Source organism: Rhinatrema bivittatum, chromosome 6 (assembly GCF_901001135.1).
Source record: "Rhinatrema bivittatum chromosome 6, aRhiBiv1.1, whole genome shotgun sequence".
Classification (NCBI taxonomy): Eukaryota; Metazoa; Chordata; class Amphibia; order Gymnophiona; family Rhinatrematidae; genus Rhinatrema; species Rhinatrema bivittatum.
In genome coordinates, this window is record NC_042620.1 from 82,628,902 (window position 1) to 82,648,181 (window position 19,280).

Consider the following 19,280-nt stretch of genomic DNA (forward strand, 5'->3'; position numbering starts at 1 on the left):
CGGAGCAAGTCAGAGAAGGGCTACTAAAATGCTAGAGGGCCTACAATACAAACCCTACAAAGAAAGGCTTAGGACACTCAAACTGCAGGATGGAAGGGACATGATAAAATCTTTTAAATATTTGAAGGTGAAATCTTCCATAAAAAAAAAAGAAATTCAAAGACAAGGGACCATGAACCCTACTGGCAAATGCAGTGGCAACAAGACCTATGGTACAATTTAAACCAGTTTGGGCACAGTGGTAAGGGCAAGGAACAGGCAATATGGGAATAGGAGTGACAGGTGGAAGAAATGAAGGAGAGGGCTTGAGTATTTGCTCTGGCATATGAAGTCTAGAGGGGCAAAAAGGGAAAAATGGAAGAAGAATTTCATTAAGCTTTGTTAAACCCTAGTAGCAGTGGTAGGGTTGCATGGGCTACCATGATTAAACCATTTCATCAATACCTTTTGCTTGCTGAACTTAGATTAGAAGAAACGGTCATAAACTGGTTCATTTCTTTCATGGGAAACTGTTCACATCAAATTAACTGGCGAGCAGAATTAGAAACACAGAAACATGACAGCAGAAAAAGAACATATGGCCCTTCTAGTCGTCCCATCTGCCCAATTAATTTAGCTTTTTAATTCCCATCACTTCCTTAGAGATCCCCTGCATTTTATCCCATGCTTTCTTGAATTCAGATACTGTTTTTATCTCTACCACTTCCACTGGAAGGCTGTTACATGCATCCATTACCCTCTTTGTAAAGCAATCTTCCTAAGATTACTGCTGAGTCTACCCCGTTTCAATCTCATTGCATGACCTCTCGTTCTGCAGCCTCCTTTCTTTCAAAAGAGGCTCACCTCCTGTGCATGGAAACTTTTGAGATATTTGAATGTCTGTATCATATCACCCATCTCGCCTTTCCTCCAGGGTGTCCATGTGGCATACCCCAGAGCTTGGCCCTGGCTCCTAACTTGTTTAACTTAAATCTGGCCCCGTTTGTAACTTTGGACCAAGATCTTGTGGACAATATAAAGGTTATTGGCTACTTAGACCAGATTTTTCTGAACAATTAATAAAGCTTAATGAATGCCTTAACATGATTGCTGGCTGGCTTCCCTCTCATAAACTGCAAGTTAATCCCAAGTCTGAACTGTTGTGGGTGAAAACCAGTAATGTTCCACTTGAATCTGCCCCACAGATGATAGAGGTAAAAATACCACTAAAAGAGGTAGTTACTACTTTGGGCATAAAAATTGACTCCAATTTGTCCTTGTGCAATCAAGTATCCTCCTCGGTTCATTGTTCATTTTCTTATCCTTGTTATATTCCCTACTTACAACCCTGTTTAGATCATCAAGACTTTTAAATGTTGATACATACTTTTCTACTAAATTGATTAAATTACTGCAATGCACTGTAGTAGGGTCTACCACTAACCTCCGTCAAATGACTTCAGTTACTACAAAATAAGGCGACAAACTAATTTGTTTTACTCTAAGTAACATGAGAATGCCTTCCCGCTACTGGAAGAGTTCCATTGGCTACCCATCTCATGCAGAGTAAATTCTAGATTCTATGCCTTGTATTTTTTCTATATCTGGCTGACCTGCTGCTTCCCTAAAAACCCACCAGATCTACTTTCTTAGAATATGCCCCCCCTCCTCCTGAGATTAGATAAGCATCCACAAGGCAAACTGTTTTGTGCACCAGACACCCACTCTTTGGAACATCTTGTCTCTTGAAATTCATCAAGAATCAATTATCTAGAATTTAGAAAAAGTGTTAAAACCTGGCTCTTCTGAGAGGCATGTAAAAAATAAATACCGTAGTTTGTTTTGAGAAGCAACTACACTGGACTCTTCCTGTTTTATTTATTTTCCTTTTAGTTTATATTTATTTAGATTCAGTTTAGTTATCTTTTTTAGATATGATGTGACTATTTTTTATTAGTGCATATTATTTTATTACCTATTGCTAAACCAGTTACATTGACCAGAAAGCAAGCCTGGGCCTCCTATGTGGCAGGTGAGAACTTTACCTTTGAACTACCAATGCCTTGTAGTAGAATTCTCACCTCCCACATGGGAGGCCTCAGTTCAGTTCCTGGCTAATGCAGTTTGTTACCATTTAAATGTTTAGTAGTTACTGTATTTTATTATGAATTTTAATTTTTCTATAAACCACTTTGATTTATTTGAGAAAGGAAGTATATTAAATAAAGTAAACTAAATAACTATCCAGGTGTAACCTACAAAGAGTGGAGGTTACAACCCTAACAGCAGTGGAACAACTGCATTAAGCTTTCAGAGAAGATGGGTAATATACAATGAGACACCTGGTTAAAAGCCAAACATCATTGAGCAAGAGGAGAATTGTTCGAACCAGCTCTTCCATTACATAAAATTAGGAATTGAGTGCAGCAATTTTGGGCATGCCACCAAGGGTTTAAGGCTCTGTCTTGATGATTCTATTACATAAGAATATGAGATATGTTATACTGGGTCAGACCAAGGGTCCATCAAGCTCAGTATCCTGTCTCCAACAGTGGCCAATCAAAGTCACAAGTACCTGGCAAGTACCCAAACATTAAATAGATCCCATGCTACTAATGCCGGCAACAAGCAATAGCTATTCCCTGTTGATTAATAGCAGTTTATGGGCTTCTCCTCAAATAACTTATCCAAATCTTTTTTAAACCCAGCTACACTAGCTGCCTTAACCACATCCTCTGGCAACAAATTCCAGAGCTTAATTGTGCATTGAGTGAAAATGAATTTTCTACCATTTGTTTTAAATGTGCTACTTGCTAGGAGTGCCCCCCAGTCCTTGTAATCTGAAAGAGTAAATAACCATTACACAATTATCAATTCAAGTCCTTTCATTATTTTGTAGACCTCTATCATATCCCCCCTCAGCCGTCTCTTCTCCAAGCTGAACAGCCCTAACCTCTTTAGCTTTTCCTCAAAGGGTAGAAATTCTATGCTCTTTATCACTTTAGCAACTCTTCTCTGTACTTTCTCCAGTGCAACTATATCTTTTCTGAGATGTGGTGACCAGAAATGCACACAGTATTCAAGGTGCAGTCTCACCATGGAGCGATACAGAGGCATTATGACATCCTCTGTTTTATTCACCATTCCCTTCCTAATAATTCCTAACATTCTGTTTACTTGTTTGATTGCCGCAACACACTGAGACGACAATTTCAATATAATATCAACTTTTGATGCCCAGATCTTTTTCCTGGATGGTAACTCCTAAAATGGAACCTAACATTGTGTAACTACAGCATGGGTTATTTTTCCCTATATGCAACACCTTGCACTTGTCCAGATTAAATTTTATCTGCCATATAAACGACCAATCTTCCAGTCTCGCAAGGTCCTCCTGCAATTTATCACAATACACTTGTGATTTAACTAATCTGAATAATTTTGTGTCATGCAAATTTGATCACTTCACTCATCATACCTCTTTCCAGATCATTTATAAATATATTTAAAAGCATCGGTCCAAGTACAGATCCCTGAGGCACTCCACTGTTTACCTTTTTCCACTGTGAAAACAGATCTGTGGCAGTCGAGCTGTCAAGGACTTGGATACAGCCAGAGGAATCACACTCAAACTGTACTGTAACTCTCAGTGCATTTATTTACAGTGCCACAGAAACACAAAGTCAGAATGGCAAACACAAATGCAAATACTTAAGACTCTTCTCTAGTCTCAGCAACTCAAAGTAACTAGGCACTTCCTGGAAGTCTGCCCACCTTCATAGTATCTCTTAGGCACTTCCCAGAAATCTGCCCACCTTCACAATATCACATCAGCACTTCCCAGAAGTCTGCCTACTTTCACAGATCCTTAGGCATGTCTCCGAAGTCTGCCTATCCTCTCCCAGAGAGAGGTCTGGAGCTCCCACTCTCAGAATCACGAGCTCCTGATCCCACATCCATGGAGCCCATCTTTTCCCTGCTGACTCAACAACTTATACTCCCCTGCACTGAGCATGCCTTCCAAGCACCTCCCACCTGGCAGGGTCCCATTCACAGACATTTCCCCTCTAGGGGATTTAAAGGGGACCAGGCTCCTAGCCTGGTCCTACATATGCTCACAAGGGGAGACTAGGCGCGTGCCTCACAAGACCATTTAATCCTACTCTCTGTTTCTTGTCTTTTAACCAGTTTGCAATCCACAAAAGGACATCTCCTCCTATTCCATGACGTTTTAGTTTTCTTGGAAGTCTCTGAGGGACTTTGTCAAATGCCTTCTGAAAATCCAAATATACCATATCTAGAAATTCAGCTTTATCCACATACTTGAATTCACCTTTTCAAAAAATGTAGCAGATTTGTGAGGCAAGACTTGTTTGGGTAAATGCATGCTGACTGTGTCCCATTAAATCATGTCTAGCTATATAATCTGTGGTTTTATTCTTTATAAAAGTTTCCACAATTTTTTCCAGCACTGAAGTCAGGCTCACCGGTCTATAGTTTCCAGGATCACCTCTGGAGCCCTTTTTATATATCGGAGTTGTATTGGCCACCTTCCAGTCCTCAGTACAACAGATTATTTTAATGATAGGTTATAAATTACTGGTAATAGGTCTGAAATTTCATTTTTAAGTTCTTTCAGAACCCTGGGATGTATGCCATCCAGTCTAGGTGATTTGCTACTCTTCAGTTTGTCAGTCTGACCTACTATATCTTTCAGGTTCACCATGATTTGGGTTAGTTTATCTGAATCATCACCCTTGAAAACCCTTGAAAACTGTCTCCACAATTTCCCAACATCCTCCTCAGTAAACACTGAAGCAAAGGATTAATTTAGTCTTTCCTCAATGGCCTTATTTTCCCTAAGTGCCCCTTTAGCCATTCAATCATCTAATAGTTCAATCAACTCTCTTGCAGGCTTCCTGCTTCAGATATATTTTTTAAAGTTTTTATTATGAGTTTTTTCCTCTACAGCCAACTTCTTTTCAAATTCCCTCTTAGCCTATCTTATCAGTGTTGTTACATTTACTTGCCAATTCTTATGCTTTTTCCCATTTTCTTCAGATGGATCCTTCTTCCAATTTTTGAAGAAAGATCTTTTGGCTAAAATAGCCTCTTTCACCTCACCTTTTAACCATGCTGGTAATCATTTGGCCATCCTTCCACCTTTCTTAATGCATGGAATACATCTGGACTGTGCTTTTCTAAGATGTTATTTTTTAACAATGTCCACGCCTGTTGTACACTAATAACCTTTGTAGCTGCACCTTTCAGTTTTTTTCTAACTAGTTTTCTCATTTTATCAAAGTTTGCATTTTTTAAACTAGAGCTGTGAATTTACTTATTGTTACCCTTCCAATCACTAATTCAAATTTGATCATATTATGATCACTACTGCCAAGTGGCCCCAACACCATTAACTCTCTTACCAAATTGTGCACTAAAATAGCACCATTTCTCATTGGTTCCTGAACCAATTGCTCAATAAATCTGTCATTTATTCCATCTAGGAACTTTATCTCTCTAGCATGTCCCAATGTTACATTTACCCAGTCAATATTGGGGTAATTGAAATCTACAATGATATCTATGCCGATTGGTCCAGCATACAACGAAACAACAGTAAACCTATAATAAATCACATTGTATTAATTCAATTTTTTACTTTTTGCGAATATGTGAATCGATGTTATCTTATTTTTATGTGAATATATTGGACCTTCATACTACCCGCGGTTTGCAAGATTATAACTTGTTACTTTTACCGCTATGGGTCTTTTAAATCATCGGTCCATGATGTATACATTTTTTATATTTTCAAAAACTTTTTCTTTGCTTTTAAATGTTTTTTATAAAAAATGTGGAAAATGTACTTCCCTTAAATGGCGGTGACATGCTTCAAAATCCAAAGTCCGGAGTTATAAAGATGTAAGTCCGATGTGTCCACGTTTCGTGGGCTGCTGGTTCAGGTACTGCACTGCACAGTTCATGGTGTAAAATATTCTCCGGTTAGTTATCAGAAGTGTCACAATTATTCCACATAGCTTTCCAAGTTTTCTGGAGGTCCAACTTTAATTTTTCTGAAAGATCAAAACTGTTCAAGTTACTTATTCACTAAAAGCACTGAACACAACCACGGGGAGACTACTATATTACAAAGTGTCTCGACTTACTGACCTTGGCCACCATTTCCTCTTTTTGGCGTTTCAGCAAGGCTGAGCGCGAGAACGAGACTGCTTATATATAATTTACATACTTCACCTGTCAGCTAATGTGCCATGATGAGCTGTCACTCACATGAAGTGTATCCATTTGATTTCTTTGTTGAGCCCTTGTGGAGCCACTGATTGAAGTTGGAAGATCCATTTTTGTTCAAATTGTCAGAGACGTTTTACTCTGTCTCCTCTTCTCCAATGTGCCGATACAATTTCTAGCACTGTCCATTTAATGTCAGTGTAGTCATAATTAAATTCTTTAAAATGGGCTACTAGTGGTTCCTCCAGTCTGCCGGTGTTCAGGCAGCATTTATGCTCCGTGAGTCAGGTGTGAACTGGACGGTAGTCATGTCCACATACACTAGTAGGCATGGACAGAAAATTGCATATACAACGTGTGATGAGTGACAGGTGAAGATAGGTAAAGGGACTGTTTGTCATGACTGAAGTTTAATCGTAGTCTGTGTGGATTTTAGAGAGCAATGTAAACATTTTGTACAGATTTTCATGTTCTCCATTGTTACTGGGGGATGGTAGACACTTGAGTGGATGACGTGGCCTTTAATATTATGGCCCCTAGAGAAGGCAATTCGAATGGGTTCTTGAAATGAAGGATGAATTTCTTTGGATTTTGGACTTTGGATTTTGATGCGTGACATTAAAAAAACATTTAAAAGCAAAGAAAAAGTTTTTGCAAATATAAAAAATTTATACATCATGGACCGATGGTTAAAAAGACCCGTAACGGTAAAAATTACAAGTTATATACTTGCAAACCGCAGGTTGTATGAAGGTCCAATATATTCACATAAAAATAAGATAACATCGATTCACATATACACAAAAAGTAAAAATTGAATTGATACAACGTGATTTATTATTGGTAATTGAAATCTCCCATTATTACTGCACTTCCAATTTGGTAAGCTTCCCTAATTTCTCTTAGCATTTCATCGTTTTCCCATCATTTTGGCCAGGTTCTCGGGAGTATTCTCCTATCGCTATTCTCTTCCCCAACACACATGGGGGAAGATTTTTTTGTGCATTTAGTTTCTTGCAGGATCATTATCCTGTTGAACTGTATGCCATCCCGGACATAAAGCACCACTCCCCCACCAAGTTGCTCCTCCCTATCATTGCAATATAATTTGTACCCTGGTATGGCAGTATCCCATTGGTTATCCTCCTTCCACTATGTCTCTGACATGCCAATTAAGTCTATCTCATCATTCACTGCTAGACACTCTAACTTTTCCATCTTACTTCTTAGACTCCTGGCATTGGCATACAGACATTTCAAAATGTGTTTTTGTTTGTATTAACAGCTTGCTTTTCAGTTGACAGGGATAATTTTGACTCTTTTAGCAAAGGTAATTCTTTACTTATAGGCATATGGACTACTTTTGCGTTTATTGGAATCTCTGTTGGGATGCCCTAACTCTCCTGCTTCATTAGTATCTTTTGAAGATATCTCCCTCCAAACCATGTGCTGCTGAGTGACTGTCGGCTTTCCCCTTTGTTCTAGTTTAAAAACTGCTCTATCTCCTTTTTAAAGGTTAGCACCAGCAGCCTGGTTCCACCCTGGTTAAGGTGGAGCCTGTCCCTTCAGAAAAAGACTCCCTTTTCCCCAAAAGGTTCCCCAGTTCCTTTCAAAACTGAAACCCTCTTCCTTGCACCATCGTCTCATCTTCGCATTGAGAATCCAGAGCTCTGCCTGTCTCTGGGAATCTGCACATTAAACAGGGAGCATTTCAGAGAATGCTACCCTGGAGGTTCTGGATTTCAGCTTTGTATCTAAGAGCCTAAATTTGGCTTACAGAACCTTCCTCCCACATTTTCCTATGTCATTGGTGCCCACATGGACCACGTCAGCCAGATCCTCCTCAGTACTGTCTAAAATCTTATTTAAGTGATGCGTGAGATCCACCACCTTTGCACCAGGCAGGCATGTTACCAGGTGATCCTTGCACCCACCAGCCACCCAGCTATCTACATTCTTAATAATCAAATCACCAAGTATGATGGTTGACGTAAACCTTCCCTGGGAGACACATCCTTGGTACAAGAGGACAGTCCATTACCTGGAGAGCAGGTCCTTGCTACAGGATCACTTCCTGCTGCATCAGGTTGATGCTCTCTGACCTGGAGACCTTCTTATTCCAAGGCAGCACCAGGGCTGCCAGACTGGATTTGGGACTTGGCTACTGTGTCCCTGAAGGTCTCATCCATAAATTTCTCTGTCTGCCTTAGCTCTTCGAGTTCTGCCAGCCATTCTAGCCTCCACAGATCGGAATTGTTCTCTGAGAGCCTGGAGCTCTTTGCACTGGCTGCACACACACAACCTCTCTCTAGCAAGTAATAAAATCATACATGTGACATTTGATGCAGAAGACTGAAAGGCACCCATCTTGCTGATGGATAGCTGTCTTCATAATAATTTTGTTAAGTTTTAGTTAAATTTAAGCTCCTAAGGGAATAGGAATTTGTAAATAAAAGCCCTTTAAATTTGTTATATACACTATTAATCTGGTAGTGACCTGCAACGGGATAATTAAATTCTTAATAAGACTGGGGCTATCCTGTGGTCTAGATAAAAGGCTGATTGATTTTTAATGTGTCTCCTGCCTATATATCAAAGGATGAGCTAGAGGTGGGTAGAGGGAAAGACAAACACACACAAACTCAAAGCTTTTTCCTACCTTTTGTCTAGCTTTTATAACAAACGCAATGGACAATGCCCCAAATTTCAGACAGCACAGAACAGCCCTTTGCTTCCTGCACCAATGCTTCTCCTTCCAGGCATTGTGTAGTAGAGAACAGGAGGAGAGGAGTGATCCTAGAACTGACATAGAAGAGTAAAGAAGAGTCACACTGTTCCATAATCCAGCCTTTCCTCACTTCTTCTGTTGTTTCCCACCTCTCTTGAGAACAGGAACACAAGAAGTGAACCAGAGAGGAGGAGATGAAGTTAGAGTGCACAGAGCAATGCAAAAAGTGCCACTTGGCTCTCTAATCCAAGTCCTCCTCCCTGCTGTTTTTCCCTTCTCTCCCATCCTGTAGAGAATGGAGGGGGAGGGGTTGATGACCAGAGTGGACAAAAGTTCAGGTTTTGTCTGCATATCTCTACTTATAATTTGTGTTCACTTATTCTATAGTTGGTGAGAGATTTTTTTTCTTGTTCATATAACCAACATGAGATATTCTGCTAACGTAGTTTCTGTGTACTCCAGCTTCTTCTGCTTTCCCAAAAGAATGTGTATTACTGCTAATAAATTGTGATTTTAGCCTGCCTTTTCAAATAATGCTTAAGGCAACTTCCAGTATTTTTATAATTCAGGTACAAGTTCCTTTCCCTGAGAGGTTACAATCTAAGTGGATACTTGAGGTTACAGGAGATAAAGCGACTGGGGGAAGTAATTTCCTTGGTTCACAGCCCATTACTCTAACAACTAGGCCATTCCACTTCTCTAGTAGAAAGAAGAATAATGCTATTCTAGGGCCTGATGCAGTATTTGTATTCCTGCCTTTTCATAGGTGATCAGAGACAATAGTTAATGAGAATATGAGGCTTGTAAGAGAGTGCCTGCAAGAGACCCACTAAAGTCATCAGTTTGTTATAATTATAGTCAATTAAATCAGTTTCCGTTCCCCCTACTCCCTTATTTTCAAGACTCCTGATAAAATTACTTGAGAGTTAATGTGCTTGTGTGTTGGTTTCAAGAGCAGTTTTTCTAGTGACAGAGATACTGGGTGTATGCATGTGAGAAGATGGAATGCCTTTGCCGTAGGCAGAAATTTAGAAAAGTATCCCTAAGTGTTTTCAGTAATTGAGCTAGGAAACTGCAAAATGTGTTTGACTGCAATTTAGGTCTGTTGAGCAGTATCAAGTGAGGGATGGGTACTCACCTAAATAATGAAATGGATTGCTGTCTAATGTAGCAGCCCATTCTAATGGCTTCTTTGTTTCCCACTTGTTTCTGAAATTTTTCGCTGGGTTTCCTATGGGAAAACTGATTTTATAATAGTGTTCTTCATGGTAAGACCTGGAAGCCAATGGTGGCTCCCATCAACCGTAAGTTTGGCTCTCTGACTCTCCCCCTACTTTCTTCAGAGGCTTGGTGCTGCCAGCGCTGCCTCCAGCACAGCTGTTCTGTTTATTTATTTTTTCTGGTACCATGCAGTTCTCATTGAGTCTGAGCCGTGTGGCACTCAAACTCCCATGCTGTTCTTGTAAGACCTTGAGAACAGCGCAGGAGTTTAGGGCTCCACAGCTCAAACTCACTGAGAGATGTGCCATGTCAGAAGCAAACAGAACAGTTGTTCCAGAGACAGAGCTGGCAGAAAGCCTCTGGAGAAAATATAGGGGACAGGGCAAGGCTAGGATGGAGGAGGCCAATGGGGGTTGAGACTGACTGGGATGGGGTTGAGAGAGAGTATGAATTAGGGAAGACAATGTGTTGGGAAGAGGAACAGCGAGAGTGTGTTGAGGAAGGGTGGAGACAAGCTGGGGGCAGAGTGTATGTGGGGGTGCAGATTTTGCTTTAGTTATACGACTTGCTCTGAGTACGCCGGGCTGGCTGCATTATTAGAAGGGACACACTCCAATCAGCTGCATCATTGGAAGAGGACCCCTACCTTGCCTAGGAGTAGTTTAAGGGTACAGCACTCATCAAACTTTGTTTTGACAGGTGACCATACCCATATCCAGGTAAAGCCCCACCCACTGACCTCCTCTCAGCCAATCAGTGTCAACTTCTGGGTCAAGCCCCATCCCTTTCCCCACCCTAGCCCTGCCTCTTTGCTGACCTCCATCATAGCCCCACCCATACCCACTTTTGTCCCTTTTCAATTATATCACTTCTGGACATGCCCCCTGTCTGGCCCTTGTGGCTGATGCAGACAGGAACTGCAAATATGTTTATAAAGATGGAGGTAGGGGCCTGGAAACTTGAAATGACACACATCCAAGATTCTGGCTGTTGTGGACAGGCTGGAAATGATGTCATGGCCACTCAAATTTTCTTACATTTTTTATATTTTTATTCTATTTTCACACATGAGTAATTATTTTCAGTTGTATTTTAATGAGTATGTAGAATGTAGCATTCTGCTGTAACTACTTAGCAAAAAATTCTACATTGTCTAGATTGTATGTTTAAGACATTAATAAGGGTATAATTTTTATTAGAAAAAACTGTTCCATGCTGTAAACAAACAATTCATGAAAAGGGTTTGCATTACTATATGTTTCAACCATGGCAATTTCAATAACATTTCACTCATGATAGACATATACAAAAGAATTCATGTCTGGAATTATTGTAGCACATGACTATGCATTTGCTTTATCAAATTGCACTTCATAGGGGACTGAAATAAGGCCATGGCTACGTACCCTTTTTTGGCGGCTTTGCACATCTCCAAGTCCCTATCATGATCCTCTCCTCATCCAGGTGGGGTTGCACTTTTTCCCCGCTGAAGGTTCTCGAGGCACATAGAGCACATCCTTTCTGCAAGTTCTGAATTGTAATCTCTGGAACAAAGAGCTGTCGTGGAGCCCCCGAAATAATCTGAGAAGGGTCTGAATTGCTCTGGGAGGGGTGCCTTGTGTGGTTCAGGTTTGAGCAGGAAGCCAGCAGAGGAGTAGGAGGTGGCCGGTAAGGAGTGCTGCTCGCTGATGACGCCCTGTCGCTGGCAGTAGGCCGTCATGCTGGAGATGCAGGGGAGAAAGAAGGTTAGAAAGACATTGTTGTTAGTGCCTGAGGCTGTGAACCACTCCCTTCATCCCCACATGGGGGCCATGTGTTTGTGGCACACCAGAGGTTTCCCCCACAGGCCGCCTCCAGTTCTCCTCAGCCGGCCTCTGGTTTAAACTCTTGAGTCATTGTCAGGATGCCAAACTCCGTGGCAGGTTACTCGGTTATCATTTTAGCTTCCACACTGTTAAGCTGCATTTCTGTCACTATTGAGTCCATTATAGGTCTTGCATTTCCCTCTCTGCCTAAGTTTGATAGAATGTATGTGGATTTTATTTTCCATAGTCCATGTGTTATTTTCCATGTGTTTTCCTTCCACATCTTCCGGGTCGTCGTTGTTGCAAGCGCAAAATCAGCACATGCAGGACACTTTGATTGCAAATGCACTTCGAGACCAGAGGATGTGGGGGGCATGAGATGCTGGCACCAACTGGGGCTTTGGAAACAAACGTGCACACACACTCTTTATCATAAAAGTGTATTCAAGTCACTCATACAATCAACGGTACACCGCGTTATAAAGAAATGTTAGCAAGGGGTTCCTACACGACGACTGCGAGGTGTGTATCATGGATGTTACTCGTGCCGGCCGCGGCAGACCTGCAGCTCGGCCCCCTCACCTCTTTCAAAGTGATCCAGCGCCTGGTCCCTCGTCTCTGGCGGCTGTGGGCTGCCAGCTCCATCCTCGGGCCACCCCTGGGGCCTCCGGCTCTGCTGCAGTTCCTGATGTTCCGTGTCGGGCCTCTCCGCCTGGCCCGTAGAGAGACGCCGTTCCGACCAGTGCTGCGCCCCTCCCTAGGCGTGCGCGCACGCACAGCTGATCCGTTCATAGGGCCTGTGGCAGGAACCTGGCCACAGCCCCAGATGATGACATCGGCAGAGCTCCGGTATATAAGCCTTGGCTCCGCTCTCTCAAATCGCCTTTGCGACAGGTCCCCTCGCTAATCAAGTGCTCGTTGCTTCTACTGTTCCTGGTTCCTGATCCTGATTGCCTTCATTCCTGTTTCCTTGTTCCTGAGTTCCAGTTCCTTTGTCTCTCCTTCAGATTGCTAACCTGTTTTGACCTCTGCATTGCCTGACTACTCCATTGCCTCTCTCCAGCCCCGGACGTCTGCATCGCCTGACTACTTCGTTGCCTCTCTCCAGCCTCCATTTCCCTCTCTGCTGAACTTTGATAGAATGTATGTGGATTTTATTTTCCATAGTCCATGTGCTATTTTCCATGTGTTTACCTTCCACAACTATAGCCCAGTTAGCCTCACCTCGGTGGTGAGAAAATTAATGAGAGAAAGAATAATGAGCCATCTACAATCTGGTGGGTTGCTGGACCCAAGGCAACATAGTTTTCACCAGAGAAAGGTCCTGTCAGATAAAGCAAATTGAATTTTTTGATTGGATGACTAGAGAATTGGATTAAGGAAGATTTCAGCAAAGCTTTGTATACAATCCCACATGGAAGGCCCATGAATAAAATGAGAAGCTTGAGAGTGGGTGCGAAGGTGGTGGAGTGGATTACAAATTGATTGACTGACAGGAGACAGCATGTAATGATAACTGGAACCTACTCTGAAGAGAAGGCAGTGTTAAGTGAGGTGCCTCAAGGATCAATTTTGAAACCTGTTCTGTTCAGTATCTTCGCTAGTAACAATGCAGAGGGGTTAGAAGGAAAGGTTTGTCTTTTTGTAACTGATACGAAGATCTGCAACAGAGTGACCACACCTGAAGAAGTAGAGAAAATGGAAAGTTAAGAAAGTTAGAAGACTGGTCAAAGATTTGGTAGCTGGGACTCAATGCCAAGAAGTGCAGAGTCATGCATCTGGGATGCGGTAATCCAAAAGAGCTGTATGTGATGGGGAGTGAAAGGCTAATGTGTATGAACTATGAGAGGGACCTTGGGATGATCTGAAAGCAGCAAAACAATGTGACAAGGCAGTAGCTAAAGTCAGTAGGATGTTGGGTTACATAGAGAGAGGAATAACCAGCAGGAAAAAGGAGGTGATAATATCCCTGCACAGGTCATTTGTGAGGTGTCACCTAGAGTATTGTATTCAGTTCTGGAGACCGTATCTCAAAAAGCATAGAGACATGATGAAAGCAGTCCAGAAGAAAGTGACCAAAATGGTATGGGGTCTGTATTAGAAGATCTATGAGAAGAGGCTGAAGGATCTAAACATGCATACCTTGGAGGAGAAGAAGTGCAGAGGAGATATGATGCAGACCTTCAGATACCTGAAAGGTAGGACATAGGCTAAGTTTGTGGCAATCTACCATTGCCTAGGTCTATGCAAGGCCGAGTCTTCAGCCTGGTCCTACATGTCAGACTCATTTCGACGCTTAGGCCAGGCTGAAGCCTTGGCCTTACATAAGCCTAGGCCACAGTGGGTCTCTGTGATCTTGACCTGGGCCCAAGCCTTGGTATTGGATCCCCTCCGGACCGGGTAAGTGGAGGCTGGGGAGAATCTTGGCCCTGGGATTTTTTCATGTGGGAGGAATGGATGGGGGGCTTGGGAGGCCCATTTCTTTTTTGTTGTTTGTTTGTTGTTTTTTTTTTTTGGGGGGGGGGGTTGTTTAAATGTTTATTTTGGGGTTTTTTTTTAATGAAATAAACAAAATAAACATTTAATGAAATGAAATTCTTGGAAAATCAAACCCCCGAAAACAAAATGAAAAATGAAACAAAGTTTTTTCTTCTTCCTACTCCTTTCAAAGGGAGAGTATGTGTGTGTGTGTGAGAGAGAGAGAGATTCTGGGGAGCGTGAAGACATCACCAATGTTGGGGAGAAGTGGAGGCTACTGGGCAGGGAAGGGGGGAATAAGGGAGGCAAAGCAAAGTCAAGAGGCCGCCAATGAAGAGTGGGTGACTCGCCAGAATGATGGCTATTGACACAATACCCTTATTAAATAAACATACACATGCTTACTGTGACTCCTACATCGCTCTAAGCTTCAACAGCAAGAGGTAATGGAAAAAAGGATTTGCACTCACAAAGAGGGGAGTAGCTGGCTTGTTACGGCGGTTACTACCCCAAACCAAATATGCCTGATACTTCACTTTCAATGCATATACAGCATAGCTCTCTGCTTCAATGACAGGGGAGAAGAATAACTGATACTTCACACATCCAGCAGAGCTCTCTGCTACAACGGCAAGGGAGAAGAAAAAGGGTTCGCACTCAAAACGCGGGGAGTAGCTGGCTTGTTACGGCGGTTACTACCCCAAACCAAATGTGCCTGATACTTCACTTTCCATGCATATCCAGCATGGTTCTCTGCTGCATCGGCATGGGAGAAAGACTGATACATCACGCATTTCCAGCATAGCTCTCTGCTTCAACGGCAGGGGAAAAAAAAAAAAAAGCAAAAAACTGATGCTTCACGCATATCCTGCATAGCTTCAACGACAGGGGTGAAGAAAAAAAGGATTCACAATCACAAAGCGAGGAGTAGCTGGCTTGTTACGGCGGTTACTACCCCAAACCAAATGTGCCTGATACTTCACTTTCAATGCATATCCAGCATGGCTCTCTGCTTCTACAGCAGGGGAGAAGAAAAAAAAAACCAACAAGAGCTGTACAACATAGTCTAGGTAAAACAAATAAGCATGGGTGTAGCTTGCTTATCGCGGCGGTTACTGCCCCTACTACCCCTAACTAATCAAGCTAGATATTTCACTTGCATGCAGCTCCATCACTGCTCTCTACATTAAAGGTGGGGGTGGAAGGGGAATAGAACAAGGAGCTAAGAGTAACAGATAAGAATGAGAGAAAAAATGTGTGAGGCTTGCTGGGCAGACTGGATGGGCCATTCGGTCTTCTTCTGCCGTCATTTCTATGTTTCTATGTTTCTATGTTTCAAAGAGACGGGGAAATGCTTGGTGGGGACCAAGGGAGAGAGGAGGGGACTATGCTTGACAGAGGGTAGAGAGGTCCAGCTAGCTATGACATTTGAAAGGGAACCCTCCCTGATGGCCATGATATTGGAGAGGGACCTCCACTCCCCGACCTGGGCCTCCTTCTGCTGGTCAGTCACAACAATGGAGGGGGCACCCTTCCCTACCATGGCTTTGCTCCAGCCCCATTGGAACCAAAGTGGTTCCCATTTTAAAAATTGTGAAAACCACTGCTTTAGTGCATAGGCTCACTGAGTAACCAAAGCACAAACAGTATGGCAAGGCAAGAAAAGAAAGCAACATCTTATTACAGTTTTTCTAAGTATTTTAATTTGCATATAGAACATTTCTTTTAAAAGTGGATGAAAAAAAAAATATATATAGTAAGTGTCTTTATCATTGTTACTGAAACTAAGTGAATCGTACATATTTATTATAGAGATTTTCTTTACATCATATGGAAAGCATCCCTATTGGTGAAATCCATCATTTTTCCACAAGTACTATATTAATAATATATCTAGCTGAAACCTAAGAGTTCACCAAGTTAAAAAAAATATAGGTGAGGAATAATGGCAATGCATGATTCTTACTATATTTTGTATGGTAGCTCCTCTTTTGTTGTCCCAAATGTTCCATCCTCACTCAGTTTTATTTATGTACAGCAGGTATATGGCATCTGCCCAGGGTCCATTAAAATATTTAAAAGCAACAAAAGACAATAAGAATACATAGTTCAAAAGTAACGAGCAGGAAATCCATTTAAATTATAATTCATTGTAGAATCTTTACTTTTTTAATTCCATCATCTTACCTGGCCATTTTTCAGTATTCTGGCTATTCTTTCTGTATTTTGAGAAATGATTTCTCGAGGAGCAGCAAGCCTGAAGCACCATTTGTACGCATTCAACCACTGTTTTACTTATTGCCACACGCTCACATTATGCTACCTACTTTACCTTAACTAGAAATTGTGTTTCCTATTTTTCTGGAAGCTATAGAAAATTACTAATGCGATCTGAAAAGCGATACCATTCCTTTCGATTCAGTTTTCCACCAGTTATCCATAAATGTGCATCGCATAATTGCTATCTAACTTTCAGCATAGCTTCCACTGTAAAAAAAAAAAAGTATTTGCACATAAACTGTACAACTGTATTTTCTTATTACAATTGCAAGGGAAGTTACTCTATTTTTGGTAAGGCAAATTAAATTTTGGAAGCGTAAATAAAGAATAGCCCCATTGAATCATCCTTGAACACCTACAAAATAGCACATTCTGCGAAAAAAACGTGATTGTTCCTAGAGAGGACCCAGTAAAAGTAAACTAGAGACTGCACAAAGTAAATAAGTTACATAAGTAGGGAACAATGTAAAGGATTTACCATTATTAAGAATACTATTAAAACTACAATGCTTCCTAAGAGGCTAAAAAAAAAAATAGGCCACACCTAGCTGGAGATGCCGGGGATTGAACCCGGGACCTCACACATGCGAAGCGCGCGCTCTACCACTGAGCTACATCCCCCAGCTGCTGGCAGGCATCTGCTGTCACATAGTTAAGGGTAAAGCTAGCAGTACTTTCCTTGTATCAATTTGAAAATATTCATTGGAGGTCTCTCTGCTGTCTATTGAACTCCACTATCACTTCTGTACTCTAATCCAGTTGTGTATTACAAGGATCAAACAGCTTGCTTTTTCTAGGATGAATGAAAAGTAATGTTACCCCCTTAAGAACATAAGAAATTGCCATGCTGGATCAGACCAAGGGTCCATCAAGTCCAGGATCCTGTTTGTTTCTCTAATACAGTTATTGATGCCATATCTAAGAGGGAGGCTTCATTTTTAAAACAAATTTAAAGCCTTCGATTTCATTTTCGCTAGAGCGTTTTGCATATTTAATTTTCTCACATATCATGGTTCATAAAGTATTACACAATTTAAAAAAAAAAAAAATTTTGCTGCATTGGCCGGGAATCGAACCCGGGCCTCCCGCGTGGCAGGCGAGAATTCTACCACTGAACCACCAATGCCTTACTGAAAAATACTTTCCCACTAGCTTACTTAGCTTTCTCTAAGCCATGACATTGTATTTTAATTTTTGTAAAATTTAACTGTATTTTTAAGATCTCTGTCCTTGAAGAAAAACAAGTTAAAGCAGGACACTGCCCGAGGATCTGCAGGCCCATTTTTTTTTCCAGCGAGATGAGAGGCCGGTGTCAGAAGTAAATAATCCGATGGAAACGGGGGCAGAGCCCGGCGGTGCAATATTAGGAAAGAAGAGTCCCCCACAGTGGCGGTCACCGCTGTCGATGCTTCCGGGATTACAGGGGACAATAGAGAGCTGGGTCACTGAAGCAGCGCAGGCAACGGGGATCGAAGGTTGACGGACTGGGGAAAGGAAGGTGTAGCGTCTTTGTTTAGGCCTTAAGGTTGCATAGAGGAGAGGGGGGAGCAACGCTAGGGCTGGCAGCATGACCGGAGGTGACCAATAGGGCTGGTAAAAGATGAAAGGCTAGAGACTGCTTGGCGGAGATGCGCTAGTGGGATCAGGAGACAGCTCAGAGAAGGCTGCTTAATGAAGTGGTAGCACTGTTGTATGAGGGGAACGCGTATTTAAAGTGACAGCTCATTGGGGAAGGGACTTGTATGCAAATGAATCTGTACTTTTATTGCTATTACATGATGGCAGACTTGAATTGCAGGGGTTAACACTGATAAAGGCGGGGAGGGTAGAAAAGCTTTATTTACAGCTGTTCTTACAGTATTTTTTTAACTGTAAAAAATGAAGCTGACCATGACTCAGCTCCGAAACGAGTCAGCAAGACCTAACTGAAAGTTCTACTTTTGACAAGAGTAGCTGTCATTTTTGATTCACAGCTTCCGCTTTGAAATTCCTTATGGTTTTCAATAACAAATTTTCCCTGACCAAGCTTTAAGTTCACGCTATTAAAACTGGAAAGCTTTCTTGATAACGTGATTATTGTTTTCACGTGCAGAAGAATACATCTTTTAAGAAATATAATATTTATAGAAAAAGCGTTTAAGAAAAGGAGAAACATTTAATTTAATATGATTTGTTAGGCAACACGGAGAGCTGCAGAAACCTCATAAATTGAACTTTATTAAAAGCTAATAGAACCCTTGGGGAAAATTTTTTTTATCATAAGCGAAATTTGAATTAGAAACAGTAAAATGTTTGCGAATTTACTATGTTATATGTCTGAGAACATGTGAATGTTTAGCTGACAGGAACCTAGTTACATAGTAGATGATTGGTAGAAAAAAACCGATCTGACCCATCCAGTCTGTCCAGTTATTGATATTCACACTGCCAATATATGCCAGCTGTTGGCCATTGAAACTTGGTGACTTGTTGGATATCACTTCCCATGGAAGTCAGGTTTTGTTTTCTTCCTTCCTACTTCTCTCATCATCCTGGGT

The 19,280-nt window shown here is 41.6% G+C and overlaps 2 non-coding genes across 2 annotated transcripts; both read right to left on the reverse strand.

The window, feature by feature from the left end:
- Positions 1–17,292: 17,292 nt before the first annotated feature.
- Positions 17,293–17,364, reverse strand: TRNAA-CGC. The gene has a single exon. It is a non-coding gene; the product is annotated as a tRNA-Ala (tRNA).
- A 434-nt stretch (positions 17,365–17,798) lies between these two features.
- Positions 17,799–17,869, reverse strand: TRNAG-GCC. Its single transcript has one exon. It is a non-coding gene; the product is annotated as a tRNA-Gly (tRNA).
- Positions 17,870–19,280: the final 1,411 nt, after the last annotated feature.